Below are 16,264 nucleotides of genomic sequence, written 5' to 3' on the forward strand. Positions count from 1 at the left end.
TCTGGAGTTATAGCGTCAGGAAGGAAAACTCGACTTATTTTTATATAGTAGAATATTTATATTCCTTTGATTTTGGAAGATATTATTCTGATTGAGTTTATTTTTGTTTAAATTTGATTGAGACAAGTTAGTCCTTGATTCCGAACTAACTTGATGAACTTGTTTTAAGTTTAATCTACCTTATCACTGACTAGTCTAGCAGCAACTTTCCGGAACGCTATATCGCTTGGGCACAGTACGTCTATGCACGTGTGAGTATAACTAGCCACGGCCCAAACCTCCCAACAGAACAGACCAGACCTGATCTAAATTTGTGTGCTTCATACTACACAACTAAAGTAAAACTTCTTTAGCTCTCTCTCTCTCAACGTCCGCTCGCCTCGCCCGATTATACATTTCGTAAAGCATTCACAAGCTTACTCCCCAAGACAAATTTTACTTTAAAAACCGAACTGCAAAGATCTATTGTTTAAAACCGCAGTGTTACGCTACGTTATCAACCCATATTCGGGTCTACTATACTGCTGACTGAATGGCTGACTAGTATACTGCTGAGCTCGAGTCTCCTCTCAGAATGAGAGGGGTTAGGCTAATAGTCCACTACGCTGGCCCAATGCGGATTGGCAGACTTCACACACGCAGAGAATTAAGGAAAATCTCTGGTATGCAGGTTTCCTCACGATGTTTTCCTTCACCGTTTGAAACACGTGATATTTAATTACTTAAAATGCACACAACTGAAAAGTTGGAGGTGCATGCCCCGGACCGGATTCGGACCCACACCCTCCGGAATCGGAGGCAGAGGTCATATCCACTGGGCTATCACGGCTTCTTCACTTCACAAAATCGCAGCATTACATGCAAAATAACGTACCAGATTGATGGTCACCCTACTCGCAGCTGCGTATCTGTATCGAGCGAGGCGACCGCGCCCGGAGTGGGGGACGCGCGGGAACGCGGCGGCCGCGCCCGCACGCCGCCGCTGCGCGCTGCGGTCGCACGCCGGACACCGGCGCGGCGCTCGCCAGGGTTCCCAACTTTTCCCCCAAATTTAGGGGGCAAATAAGTGAAATGGGATTTTTTAGGGGTATTTTCAGGAATTTTTAATATTTTTGATGACTCTTTAATATTTTTAAGTAGAATTTATTTTTCTTTTCTCTTTATTTGACATACAAATAATACAATTATTAAACATAAATGCAAGGAGCAGAAAGATAAAATGCAAATCTATTTATAGGTAAACACCGCATGCAACTGTCTAAAACTAAAGTTTAAAATTTATTTGCAATATTAATATTTTAAATCATGACTGGTGCGGAAATACACTATTTACTAATTTAATACAATTTATTTTCTATACTAAACTATAAGAATACTTAATCTAAAATACAGAATGGATAAAATATATATATATATATATATATATATATATATAAATTATTTAAACTATACAATAGAAATCAAATTACTTATTACTTAATTCTAAATTTACCGATTTAAATATCAGTGTTAATTGATGATAATTTTAATATTTCTTTCTTGACCTAGCGACTTATAACGATATATAATAAGTTATTCTACAACCATTCTGAGGCAACTGGCGGCAATTTTCATCGAATTAAAAAAATGTTAAATTTATTCATTGTCAACATGTATAATTTCAAAAAATCTGAATCTTCAGATAAAGACGTAATATTTTGTCTGTATTAAATATAGACTTTTGAAACATATTACAGCATATTATTTCTAAATTATTATGAATTTATATTTTTAGGGGGATAACTCAATAATTTTTTTTGATTTTAGGGGTTTTTGACACAAACTGTAGGGATAAATATTTTGGAGAGTTGGTAACACTGGCGCTCGCTTCGGCAGTCAGTTTGTCACGTCATGCCTCGCGTAGACTAAGAGACTAGGAGTATGACGAAAGCGAAACGCTGTACGCCCTCGCGCGTGCATACGTTGCGTTTAATTCACCGCGGCTTTTACGAATTGGAACACGCGCATTTTATTTTATTTTAAGTATTTAGTTACGATACTTTATTTTATAAATAGCTTAATTATTAATATTAATTATGTTTAAGTACCCATATCTATAAATATGTGCCGTGATAGCCCAGTGGATATGAACTCTGCCTCTCAGTCCGGAGGGTGTGAGTTCGAATCCGGTCCGGGGCATGCACCTCCAACTTTTCTGTTGTGTGCATTTTAAGAAATTAAATATCGCGTGTCTCAAACGGTGAAGGAAAAACATCGCGAAAAATCCTGCATACCTGAGAATTTTCTTGATTCTCTGCGTGTGTGAAGTATGCCTATCCGCATTGGGCTAGCGTGGTAGACTATTGGCCTAAGTCCTTTCATTCTGAGAGGAGACTCGTGCTCAACAGTGAGCTGAATATGGGTTGATAATGAGATGCTGTAAACGTAGCCGGTGCTAGTTATCTAGCTCGTTTGTCGCCAGCCGGTTTCGCGAACATCTCTCATTGATATTTTAATGTTCTATCTGCCTGCCGAGTAGAAAAACCTGTCAGGACACATTATCCTCAACCGGATATCTATAAGTACATACTGACTAATGGTTGTTTTATAGTTTCAAAAATATACTCAGAGGCACAATTATCCGCCCACTTTTATATGTCGCGAGTATATTAAAGTTGGCGGATAATTGTGCCTTTGAGTATAAATACAACAGAGTATAATAATTATCTCGGTGTTAGACATAAAATATAAGCCATTATAAGTTGTAGTGATTTTTTTTTAATCTTTACACGTTAGCCATTGATTACAATCTCACCTGATGGTAGATGCAATCTAAGGTGGAAGCGGGCTGACTTCTTAGGAGTAGGATGAAAATCCACACCCCTTTCGGTTTCTACACAACATCGTGCCGGAACGCTATTCGAATCACCAGCCCACCAGCTAGGGACCTAGAGCAATTAAGAAAACCTCAATCGGCCCAGCCGCGGATCGAACCCAGGACTTCCGCCTTGAATACCTACCGCGCATACCACTGCGCCACTGAGGCCATCAAAAGTTTCAGCCAGTTCAAATCGCATGCTGCCGTTCTATGGCAACTACATGACGGCCCCCGTGGCGCAGTAGGTAGTATGCGCGTTGGATATACAAAACGGAAGTCCTGGGTTTGATACCCGGCTGGGCAGATTGAGATTTTCTTAATTGGTCCAGGTATGGCTGGTGGGAGGCTTCGGCCGTGGCTAGTTACCACCTACCGGCAAATACGTACCGCCAAGCGATTTAGCGTTCCGGTACGATGTTGTGTAGAAACCGAAACGGGTGTGGATTTTCCTCCTAACAAGTTAGACCGCTTCCATCTTAGACTGCATCATCACTTACCATCAGGTGAGATTGTAGTCAAGGGCTAACTTGTAAAATAATAAAAAAAGATCACCCAGAACCTCAGACCAATTATTGTATAGACCTGCCTCGCTAGTCGTTACTGTCTCTATAGAATCGATGTTAAATAGTTGTAATCGTGTTCGTCGGTTAAAGAGCTTCGTAAAAATACCTTTTTGTGTAATTGAATTGTGTAAAAAGCTTCTAGTTTAGTATAAAATATATACAAAATTTAAGCCCGTTTTCCTTAGAAAATGACAGACATTTTTGTTCGTGACATTGAGTGCGATACAGGTCCTTCTATAATTGATCAGAGCCCAGAGAACCAAAAGCCCTCTGCCAATTCTACCCAAAACCGAAACATCCCCAGATACTCTTCGTAAACAATGTTTTAATTGCATTGCTTTCTTACGATGTTATTTAAATGCTAAGTCCGGCCGCTCAGAGATTTCGATTCTGTCACCTGTCAATGTTACTTACGTTTTTATATTCGTTAATTAAATAATCTATAAATCTATATCTATTCTCTATACGTATGTGTATATATCAATCATCAATGCCTCTTTTTTGTTGTAATTTTATAACTCAATAATGGACCTAAACCAAATGTTTAGGTTTTGTTCGGACTATTTAGTAGATGGTTGATGTGGAGTTTGCACAAAATCAGTCGAGCGGTTCATCATTTATCACATTTTTTGTAACAAATGATTTCGGGGGTAGGGTAAAATAGGGGTAGGGTAGCGGTAGGAGTAGGGTAGGATAGAGAAGAAGTGCACATCAGTCAAAGCGAAGCTTGACCGGGCCCGAGCACAAAATTATTACATTATTGTAAGTTTTCATGTGTATTAAATTGTTATTGTTATAGCTCGTTATTAAGGTTATTTAAGATATTAAAATATCTCATTGACATTGACAGGTGTCAGAAACGCAATCTCTGAGCGGCCGCACTTTAAGTGTGTACTTAGCGTAATTGTTAAAGAGCGCCCATTCACAATCTCGATTCATTTCACCAGTTAAATGCTCTTCTTTTTTGAATGATCAGATAAATCAATCACTTTCACTCGAATCAATCGTGCGTTCAGTTTATATGCAACCGGTAGTAAGTTGTGCGACAGACAAAATGGACGCGGTGTGTCAGCTGCGACCGCGTTTCGTCATTTTGTTGTGACATTTGTTTGGAATTAGAATACGCGTAGACAGATACATACCCACTCTGTCTAAAAGTCGTTTGTCCATACTAGGCAATGAACTGTGCCCATGCAAATCGCCTTCTAGTTTCATGTCAGCAGCGAAGAACCGAAAATGGCATATCTGATAGTTTTACGTCAACATTGTGAATTGTATAACTAATTATAGGTATCTAATCTAAAAGTTATACGATTACTCGTTGGTCATGTGAAAGACTATGCAGTAGGTATGCAGCTTTGGATTAAGCCTTAAGAGGTTCTAAATTTGACTCCTGGGTCAGAATATACTATAATATATATATGGAACACTAGCAGACGTCCCGCGGTTTAACCTGCGTAGTTGATAGTTCTCTTTCTTGTGGGAATGTGGGAATAAAAAAATAGCCTAATAAATTTTAGGCTATGATTTTTTTTTCACGAGATTTGTCATTGGTCGCATGCTAGGCATGCACAAATTGATTTATGATCATATACCAATATACCTCTAGTATGATCTACTTGTCTATGGTGTAATACAGTTCTTTAATTGCGTGTGTCCACCACATTAAATTAACGAACGAATTCGATGGTGTTTCAAAAATAGTTGACTTAACGATTGTCGAGTCGTTGCCCTTTTAGACGGAAATAGCTGTGAGACTGGCAAATTTCAGCGATGGCACTTATGATTGAACGAAACACTGTTTGAGTGATACAATGTTGTGCATTTACGAGACGTAGTGTATTTGCGTCACTTGTTTTATAGACCTAATCAATCCTAATTGTTTCTTTATTTTTTTTTAAATATAAAAAGAACACGGTTTTTTTTAAAAAAGAATATTTGCCATTTTTTTTTATAATATGAACAATATTCCCATTCCCCTCCAACTAGTCGGGAAAGACTGTGCTAGGAATGGGTACGACAATAGACCAACGGGGTGGGGATCGAACCACCACCCCTCGGTGATGAGTCCGACCGCTCTTACCGTTGAGTTATTGAGGCTATATACTTAGACTAACTTTGGTTTGTATTCTAAAACATGTTACCTGCCAAAACTACCGTTCAAAATCTATAGTTCGTTATATAAAGGATGCTCGAGAGTATTTTTAATTCTTTAAGGAAAATTAATTAAATATGTGTTCTAAATGAATATTTTCGGAGTAAATAATATTTCTTTTGTAAATAGATCTAAAAATGTGTCTTTTCTATACGTATCCTTATATAATGATGTAGCGAAACTTATTCATTGATAAATATAGCTAAGTAGCTAACTAGTGAAGTGCGAAGTGCCTGTTGCAACTACGTCGATATCGACAAAATGATATACAGGCTGCATTCATACACCACTATCAGAAAGTGCAAGGGCTTTGTATAGCAGGCCTGTCTTGAAGTAATCAAGAAAATCACTGCACCACAGAGGTCGCTCTTGTCAAAAATGTAGTGCAGTACTGTCATCATCTTAACTTGTCGTAGAATAAAATAATATTTCTTTTCATTTTACCTAAAGACGTGTTTTATTTGAAATACTTTGTATGAAAAAGTTTTTTTTTTAGTTAAAAAAAATAGTTAGGTATATGCAGTTCGGTTCCTATAAGTGGACTCGTCAAAACCTTGAAGATATGGGAAATACTCCCGAGCAACCTGTATACGGAGCATGGGCTGACAAACAGTTTTTATAAATAACGAAGATTTTAGCCCCCCCCCCCCCAGCCAAGTGGCACGTCGATTCTCTTTCTACGATCGCTAACGCTTCGAAAACTAGGAAAATGTATGAGAATGACAGATCTTGATCACGTGACCTGTAGATAGCAAATGTCATTCCCATACATAATTCTAGTTTTCGAAACGTTAGCGATCGTAGAAAGAGAATCGACGTGGCACTTAAGGTGGGTAATCTCCGTTATTTATAAAAACTGTTTGTCAGCCCATGCTCCATAAATACAGGATGCTCGGTAGTATTTCCCATAACTTCAAGGTGTTGATGAGTCCACTAATAGGAGAATCGACATACCACTTGGCTTGGGGGGGTGGCTATGACAGACGCTCAATCTAACACAAAACACATAATATAATCACGGCATGTATATTTAAAGGGAGCCGTGATAGCCCAGTGGATATGACCTCTGCCTCCGATTCGGGAGGGAATATGGGTTGATAATGATGAATGATGATGTATATTTAAAGATTGTTCAAATATATGGACTGCATACTACTCGTATTTGTCTTGTCCATTTCCGCCTTCCTTGGTCGTAAACCCTAAAATGTTGTAATACCGTAACTATCTTGTTTGCGTAGTCGTAAACGTCGTGACACCGTAATTCCCGTAACAAAAAGAACGCACAGTGATACTGATAAATGATAATGTTAACAGTGAAGCGGTTTGTAGGTCGGTGTGGTCGGTATAAAGATCAGTGGGCGGGGTGAACGACCGGGGATGTCACGGTCTCGTTATTCATATACGTGTATGTCTATACTAATATTATAAAGAGGAAAACTTTGTTTGTATGTTTGTTTGATTGTAATGAATAGGCTCAAAAACTACTGGACCGATTTAAAAAAATCTTTCACCATTCGAAAGCTACATTATCCACAAGTAACATAGGCTAAATTTTATTGTGGAAAAAAAATAGGGTTCCGTAAAATATTTTGGTTTTTCTGACATAAGGTGTAACAAATCAACCAGAAAAATAGGGTAGGGGTAGGTAGGAGTAGGGTAGGGGTAGGATAGGGGTAGTTGAAAGTTTACATCAAGTTTCACGCGGACGAAGTCGCGGGCGTCGGCTAGTGGATGATAAAGAAGTAAAATGTAGTAGAACATCAAAATGGTGCGAAATGACTGAATGGTTGTCCAGGATATAGTTGAATACGACACCACGCCACGGTTCCGAGGGTATTTGACGGCCTCCGTGGCGCAGTGGTATGCGCGGTGGATTTATAAGACGGAGGTCCTGGGTTCGATCCCCGGCTGGGCCGATTGAGGTTTTCTTAATTGGTCCAGGGGCCTAATTGTCTAACGGAGTTCATTGATCGTAAAGTTCATACGATCGGCTACGATCAACGATCAATCGTAACTTTACATTGGTATTGTCTAATTTAGTTCATTATATGAAGACCGGATGGTGAACGATGAACTGAAATCATTCATGAAGATTGCGTATTGTTTATGCAAAACGATAGTGAAACTATCGTTAATAATATTATCAAATTTAAGTCAAACTCCATAATAATGCATATATTTTAACAAAGTTTTATGTCTTTTGTTTAAAACATTAAAGAAGCATTAAATTTCACGAAAAATATCTACTATTGAAGAAAATAGCGTGAGAAAATGGTACATGCAACTCGAGTAACAAAACGCAATTAACGAATTTAACCAAGGGCTATTTGGACTATTTGGTAATCTCCCTGTTGTCTGTGTAGGCTAGTGTCAAAATAACGGGTTATCCTATTAGTCTGTGGTGAAACATAGCATATTAATAACCTGTGGATTATAAATAATAATTTAACAAAACAAAATAAAATTTTTATTTTTCAGATTTTAAAGAGAATTTAGAAATTGAGCAAAGTTTTACTAAATTATAGTGATCTTAGGAGCAAAGTTTACTTCGTTATTGTTATTTGTTAATCAAAAATATAAAAGTAAACAAAAAAGAAAACTACCTCTATCTAATTTTGTCGATGTCCATTTCTTAAGAAGTTTCTCATTAAAACAACGCTTAACTCAGGCAAGGCAGGGCTAAGGTGGTTAGCGTAACTACAAGTGGTTAACTTACAGTTAGCCAACTAAAGAACAATCAACAATGCCCGATTAATAAGTGATCGCGCTGCTTGTCTACTACATGTCCCTGCACTAGTTATAGCAGTAATTTCTTTGTTGGGAAGTATTTAGCACATCCGGGCTGCGCAAAAGGAGAGGGTGGGCATTTCCTCTGTCTCTTAGAAAAGTCCGCATGTTATTTTTATCCCAGTGTTAATCTCTAAGTCTCGTATGAATCGGCACTAATATACATAGGTTTACCTAAGTGTGTGATGAGTGACTTCACAAACAGACTTATTATTAAAGGATTTGAACAGTTCTCTAGCTCTTTAGGGTGTTTTATTCCTTCACCAGCCAACAACAGTGTCATAATTACAATGGGTTCGCAGAGTTAGTTTATCTAGGCATTTAGATATACCATTAAAAATGCTCTCTACTGAGAGCAAAATGTTACTGTTTTATTTTATTTTTTATTCTTTACAAGTTAAAACTGAAAATCCACAACCCTTTCAGTTGCTACACGTCATCACACCGGAATGCTAAATCGCTTGGCCGTATGTCTCAATTGGACCAGCCGGGGATCAAACACAGGACCTTCGGAACATTAATTATCATTAACATCTGATAGTGGTATATTAACACCATAACTACCAATCCACATTGGAGCAGGTTTTTTTAATCTTTACAAGTTGGCTCTTGACTACAATCTCACCTGATGGTAAGTGATGATGTAATCTAAGATGGTAACGGGCTAACTTGTTAGGAGTAGTAAGACAATCCACACCCCTTTTGGTTTCTACATGGCATCGTACCGGAATGCTAAATCGCTTAGTGGTAGGTCTTTGCCAGTAAGGTGGTAACTGGCCGAAGCCTCCCACCAGCCAGACCTAGACCAATTGAGAAAACCTCAATCGGCCCAGCCAGGGATCAAACCCAGGACACCACTGCTAATGTTTTCCTCTCAAAGATTCTATCTAACTTTTAGTATGAAATATTAATTTTTTTTTTAATTTCAGACTAAATTGATTATTATGAACAGACCATTATGATGAACCACTGATATTGACTCAGAGACATGAAGATAAGTGCTTTGACAACAAGACTGACTAGCTGAGCCAGCTTAAGAATTATGTGGTGTGTGTGTGTGTGTGTGTGTGTCTAATTCCAGGAGCTCTCTATGTCAGCCATCCATCTATATTCTTACTCATTTTTGTTAATTATAAAATAAATTTGATTATTTAGTGTGTAACTTCATTATACCTATCCTGCTAGCTGTTAGAAATATAGCATCTGTAATAATTTATTTACGGTAAAACATATTTAAAAATAAACATGCTTTAACATTTAAGTATGGCCAATATGTTGTCAAGTACAGTGGGCAGGGCTGAATCCATGATTGATGACTGATCCATGATGATGACTTTCTGATTTAAGAAAATATACTAATCAGCAAAACAGTGTCTGAAAGTACTGTACAGGCCGACTGTTTGGATGAGAAGTATATATTTGATTATTTTTAAGCTGTGTGGGTTTAAAAAATGTCTAACTGAAAGTCTATGTTTACTGTATTTATTATTATTATAATAAATAAACTTAAAAAAATCTTTTTTTTATAAACTTCCAACCCCTATTTCACCCTCAGAGGTATCATTTTCATAATTCTTAGAATACTAGTAGTCAAGATACTGTAATAAAAGATACAGTTTGTGAGATTGTAGGGGTAAACACTGGACCTACTGAACCAATGTTGAAGATTATTTTACCAATAAAAATCCACATTTGAGTATTATAGGCCATGTATTCCTTCCCACGGGAACAGGAATTATGTGGGTGAAACTGCAGGGGGGTGAACATACACAGGTATCATAAATGTATTTTTTACAACTACACTTTATTGAATAATTTATTTAATTATTGTAATGGTAAAAAACAAAAATTAATAGTAAAATGTTAAACTGAAAGCTTTAGTTTTGGAAAGTACTACAAAAAACAAACTCAGCGAAGTAAGTATTCTTTTATTTTCAAATATCAAAGACCAAATCAAATATAAATATTTTGATAATACACACACATTTATGATTTGACCAGATAACAGGGTCATCAGTACAATGTCCTATCAGCTAAAAGCCTTTGCCATCTCTTCTTCAGCACACCAATATGTTATTCCACTGTATTGCAGGTGCTTTTTGCAATATTGGAGTCTGCAGTTATAGGGCATATTCCAAATATCCTGTAAAGCAAAATTGTTAATATTGAACATATTATAAAATACACACATCAACATTTAGCCTCAATGTAAGTGTAGTTTGTGTACTAAGATAATATAGCAGACAGACAAGCTTCGCTTTGACTCATTCCCTATTTCTATCCTATTCTACTCCCACCCATTGGCTTATCTACTATTATTTCCTATTCCTATTCGGTAGCTCAGAATCCTAGGATTCCTAGGGTGGGCATGCACCAATGGAAAATGTAAATGTACCTATGAGCAATGACGAAAGAGTTCGTTCGCCATAATCATAATTTTAAAAATGATATTCGATTCCTTTTTGCTTGATAACCAGCAAACTTAACTAAACCACACACATAAGCCCTGGAACACGGATCCCAACACATTGGATACAACAACATGCAAGATGTCGCAGAAATCTAAAACATGGTATGGTATTAAATATCGTAGGTATTGAGTTTATGTCGCTCTATGGACTTATCGTCTCTTTCTCTGGTACGTCCAAAGAAAGTGTGTGTAAGAAGACATTGGATGCTGGAAGAAAGATGCTGTTTGATCCCCAGTTCTTGGAGGAGTGAGACTGTGTACAGGATATGCAAGCATTCTTCTTCAACACATTTCTAGAGCGTGTATATTCTTTTTCTCACTTCTCTCAGAGTCCAAGTCTCAGCATCCTATATAAATCGATTAATGGCACTCAATTAACTTCATTGTTTTGACTTTATAGGTTCATTGCAAAGAATATATAATTTATTACTCTTTTTAACAGAGTTCATTGTTTACAAACAAAACACTTCGCAAAGTTTCGTCCTAACTGTGGACGGGGAGACTGAATTGAGAGATTTAGAATGGAAAAAAATATTAATTTTAGATATTTAATAAAATATAAATTATTATTTTGGAATTTTGGACATCCACAATTTGTCCGTTTTACGATCAAAGGTGACTCAAGACCAACTCAAGACCCATCGTAAGTTTTTGACATAAGCCATGAACATAAAACTTTACACAATTCGAAGACAATCGCAAATAACTGTCAAATCTTAACAAATCATTCACTCTTCGTATAAAAATAACGATCTAATCGTAATGAACTAACTATGCCCAACCGATGGCTTTCCATTGGCTTACACAATCCGAAATAGCCGTTTGACAAGTAAAAACGTACGATTTCAACTGTCAAATTCAATCGTTTGCGTTAGACAATTAGGCCCCAGGTCTGGCTGGCTTGGCTTCGGCCGTTGCTAGTTACCACCCTACCGATAAGGACGTACCGTCACGCGATTTAGCGTTCCGGTACGATGCTACTGATTAGACAATATAGATGTAAGTTGTATTTAAAAATTTGCCTCGAGTTCTCCATGGTTGCAATAATTTATGGCCAATTTTCAGCTCTGTATCATTTGGTCCCGAGCTTGAATAGAACCTAGCTTTCTCCTTTTAATATTTCGATGAATAAAAGAAAATTGTTTCTTAAGGCTTGATGCTAATACCAGATATTCTATCAAGAAAATATATCTACATAATATCTTGCAATGAACATGGCCCGCAAATTGGATTTGCAAATGTAAGATATCAACTTGTTTCTTATCTAAGGAAAATCGGGTTTCCTGTAGATCCAAGTACAGGTTGATCGTCGTGTTGCCTTCGGTATACGAGGTACGTTCGACTAAGTGTATGTGATTAGAATGCGTTAATTATGTACGTACATTACACGTCGCTTTACAACTGCAGTTGTAGGCACCGTTACGTCTTGGAACTCTATGTACAGCTGGTACCATTCTGTGGATTGCCATGAATGCTTTATGCTACAATACTGTCTACATCTGTTAATACTGTCTTTATGATGATACAATCAGATAATGTGTGCAGCAGCGTCAGTGATTGTACCATTATTTTGTGGTAGAGGAAACACCTCGAGCAGGTCCCAGGACTTGTGACCTTGAGAGTAGGTTTAAGGGATCCCTTTGGAATGCATCAATACTCTCTCCCTGCCCGTCATGTTCTCCATGCCCACACTAAACATTTTTTGATAGACAATAATTACAACGCAAAATATTATCAATAATTACAAACAAACATTATTGCACAAAATCACTAACGCGACTGACAGACGAGACGGTGTCTACGCTGCCTAAGAAACAACTGAGCTCAAGTCATCAAATACCCTCTTATTTATACCAAGACTGATACCTCTTCGATATAATAACATATATAATGAATGTTAATACCTGTAAAAATAATTTTGGGAGACTTCGGCCGTGGCTAGTTGCCACCCTACTGCCAAAGACGTACCGTACCGCCAAGTGATTTAGCGATCCGATACGATGTCGTGTAGAAACCGAAAGGGGTGTGGATTTTCATTCTCCTCCTAACAAGATAGCCTGATTCCATTTAAGATTGCATCATCGCTTACCATCAGATGAGATTGTAGTCAACGGCTAACTTGTAAAGAAGAAAAAAAATAACCGTTTGCTAAAAACCGTCACTCTAACATTACATAAGCAACACGGTTAATAATTTACTAATTTTTTCATTTTACTGTTTTCCTATTGCTCTTTCAGTTACACATGGATGCACAATGTAACACCGACGACACGAAATTCCCAACTCTGGGCTGAAAATTTCAGTTGAAAATGTCTTAGTAATAACAAAAACGCAGTATCTCATAGCCCGATCCAAGCTTCGAACCCAGGACCTCGGGATCCGAAACCACATAGGGTGACCACTGGACTAACAAGGCAATAGGGATGATGACAGTTTTTTAAATTGTATATAAATTAAGAGTATACTAATAGTAAAGCATTTTTGTAAAAGGAACAGGGTATCTGCGATAATTATTTTTGGAGCTACGGGGATTTAAAGAGTCAGATTTGCGGCGCTGCCGCGGATCCCTGAAAAACGCCCCATACAAAATGGCACGAACTAATGACGTCGAAGCCAATATAACGATCGATAGATTTGTATGTGCGTTCAAACAAAATTACTAATATCTTTGTTATTTGTGCGTTTATGTTTATAGTTCACATATTAAAAAATGCTAAAACTGTATGAATTTTCATCTAATTACGATAAAATATTTTTAATAGATTTTGAAATTTTATAATCTCATTTATTTTGCAAATATCCAGACAATCTTTGCTTTTTATGTATAAATTAGCTAACATTGACCCTATTTACCTGAATGTATCATAAAAATCAATATATTCAAACCTAGTCATCATCTCCATTAATTTACTACAATATACTCAATCCTTAATACTGTTTTTTCGACTTTTAGAGTATTTATAATTTCACTCCATTCAAATTTAATTCGGTCGCGGGTGGGCCGCCGTACCGAGAAGCCGAACAATGTCAGGAAAGAATGAATGAATAAATTTGTAAACATACTACATGTTAACTGTTGTTGTGCGTAAGTACTTACTACGGAGAAACGCACTGATTACGAACTGATAGCCGTAACATTTGGTTTATTTGGGTTAATCAAAACATTTTCCTCAAAAATCGAATTCTACTTTCATACAATCTATGCTATAGAGAAGTAATCGAGTGACTAATTTTACTAAAATAATCGAAAAAATGGAGATTTCTATTAAAAAAATATCTGTCTCTCAATTCGCGCCAATCCGTCGGAACTACTTTTAGCAGACTCAGACATGATTACAAAAATAAGAAAACTAATGTCGAACAAAGGATGATTCACAAAATTTGTCAGGACAACTTAATTAACAAATCAAACTGTAACCAAAATAAGACCCTAGAATGGCAGAGAATGACCTTGAGTGAAGTCACGCACTTGTGAACGTTGTGTGTAGGGTTAAAGGATCCTTTGATTGTTAACAAACACTCCCCTTTTCCACTCAAGTCACTCTCCCCGCCTATCCCAAGTAACCCATAAAGAATTACACAACAAGAGATGTGGACGGCTCGAACCCCACGAGCACACTGAAGCCGTCCGTACCGCTAGTCCGTTACAACGCGGCGATATCACTACTTAGCAGATTTTCATGCGGTTTTCACATGTAGAATAAAGTATCTCTAGAGTAACATATAGGCTACTGTTTCAACGAAATAAAATTAAAGATACCTATAGTCAATATATAATATACTAGCGGACGCCCGCGACTTCGTCCGCGTAAATTTCGATGTCAACTTTACTACTACCCCTACCCTACCCTACCCCTACCCTACCACTACCCCAACCCTAGCCTACCCAACCCCTACATCTACCCTACCCCTACCCTACCCTACCCCTACCCCCACCCTACCCCTACCCTACCCTACCCCTACCCCCACCCTACCCCTACCCTACCCCAAACCTACCCCTACCCTACCCCTACCCTACCCCTACCTTACCTACACCCTACCCCCATCCTACCCCTACCCTCCCCGTACACTATCCTTTTCCTACCCCTATCCCACCCGTACCCCTATCTCACGCCTATCCTACCCCTACCCTACCACTTCCCTATCGTACCCGTACCTCTACCCTACCACTACCCTACCTCTACCCCTACCCTACTACTACCCTAAACCCGGCCCTAAACCTACCCTACCCCTACACTACCCCTACGCTTCCCTACCCGTACCCTACCCTAACCTGTAACTTCTCTATCTTACTCCTACCCTTAGCAAAATCGGTCCAGTCCTTCGAGAGTGGTGGTATGACCAAGAGAAATAGATACTTCTATGCTAATAATATAAAGAGGTAAAGTTCGTGTGGTTGTAGTAGGTAATCTCTGGATCTACTGGACCGATTTGGAAAATTGTTTTACCAATAGAAAGCTACGTTATTTGCGAGTGTCATAGGCTATGTTTGATCCCCATATTCACACGGGAACGGGAAGTACGTAAATAAAAGCGCCGGGCGTCATATAGCGAAATTTCTGCGTCTTTTAGAAATTTTTTATTATCTCCGAAACTATTTAAGTAATTAACATACTGTAAAGGGCAAATCTTATCTCCATAATATCCTTGTGATTATTAAATAATTTATTTTAATAAGGATTAAAGTTTAGTTGTATAAATAATGACGTAAACCTAAGTATATAAAATTAATAATTTTTAAAACACAAAAGGTACTATATCTGCTAATATATAGAAGATAGATATATGGTGTCGCGGACTTTTTTGTAGAACTTTTAAAGATACATAAAGCCTCCATACATTAATTTCAATTTTACACAATGGTTAAGGCAGCGCATGCGAATAAGTCTGCTTAGGAGGATTTTCGGTCCGACCTGTATGACAAAAACTGTGATAACTCGGCTAATATATATCATACTAATATAAAATATATAGCACTCCCCGATAATGTAGCATTCTACTGGTGAAAGAATTTTTGAAATCGGACCAGTAGTTCCGAAGATTACCCCATTTAAAAAATGTGACAAACTTACAAACTTACAAACTTTACCTCTTTATAATATTAGTATAGATATAGTCAATAGTCATCCAAAAAAACAATTCCCAGCGCACGGAGAAGGCTTCCAATAGTTTAATAATACTGTACGTATATCATGAAGTAAATGTAGCTACTAAAGTAACTATTAATTTATTTAAAAAAAAATACAACCGACTCCAAAACATTAACGTACCCACAAAACTAAAAAGGGGAAATAACATTATAATATTTTCTAACTATTGATCACTTTTTAAGTTGGTGCCAAGCCAGTAATCTATGAATTCAAGTCCTACCTATAATAAACCTATTGTAAAGATTTTTGTACACCATACATTCGTTTTGCCTTTCATATGTT

The 16,264-nt window shown here is 37.5% G+C and overlaps 1 protein-coding gene and 1 long non-coding RNA gene across 5 annotated transcripts in view; one reads left to right on the top strand and one right to left on the bottom strand.

Moving 5' to 3' along the window:
• Positions 1–16,264, top strand: part of LOC112058593 (leucine-rich repeat and calponin homology domain-containing protein) — a 111,052-nt gene that overhangs the window by 45,352 nt on the left and 49,436 nt on the right. The window lies entirely within an intron of this gene.
• Positions 10,274–11,454, bottom strand: LOC128199893 (uncharacterized). Its single transcript, XR_008252414.1, has 2 exons — positions 10,758–11,454; positions 10,274–10,505 (listed from the first exon to the last, which is right to left on the bottom strand). It is a non-coding gene; the product is annotated as an uncharacterized LOC128199893 (long non-coding RNA).

The sequence above is a fragment of the Bicyclus anynana genome, chromosome 3, assembly GCF_947172395.1.
Source record: "Bicyclus anynana chromosome 3, ilBicAnyn1.1, whole genome shotgun sequence".
Taxonomy (NCBI): Eukaryota; Metazoa; Arthropoda; class Insecta; order Lepidoptera; family Nymphalidae; genus Bicyclus; species Bicyclus anynana.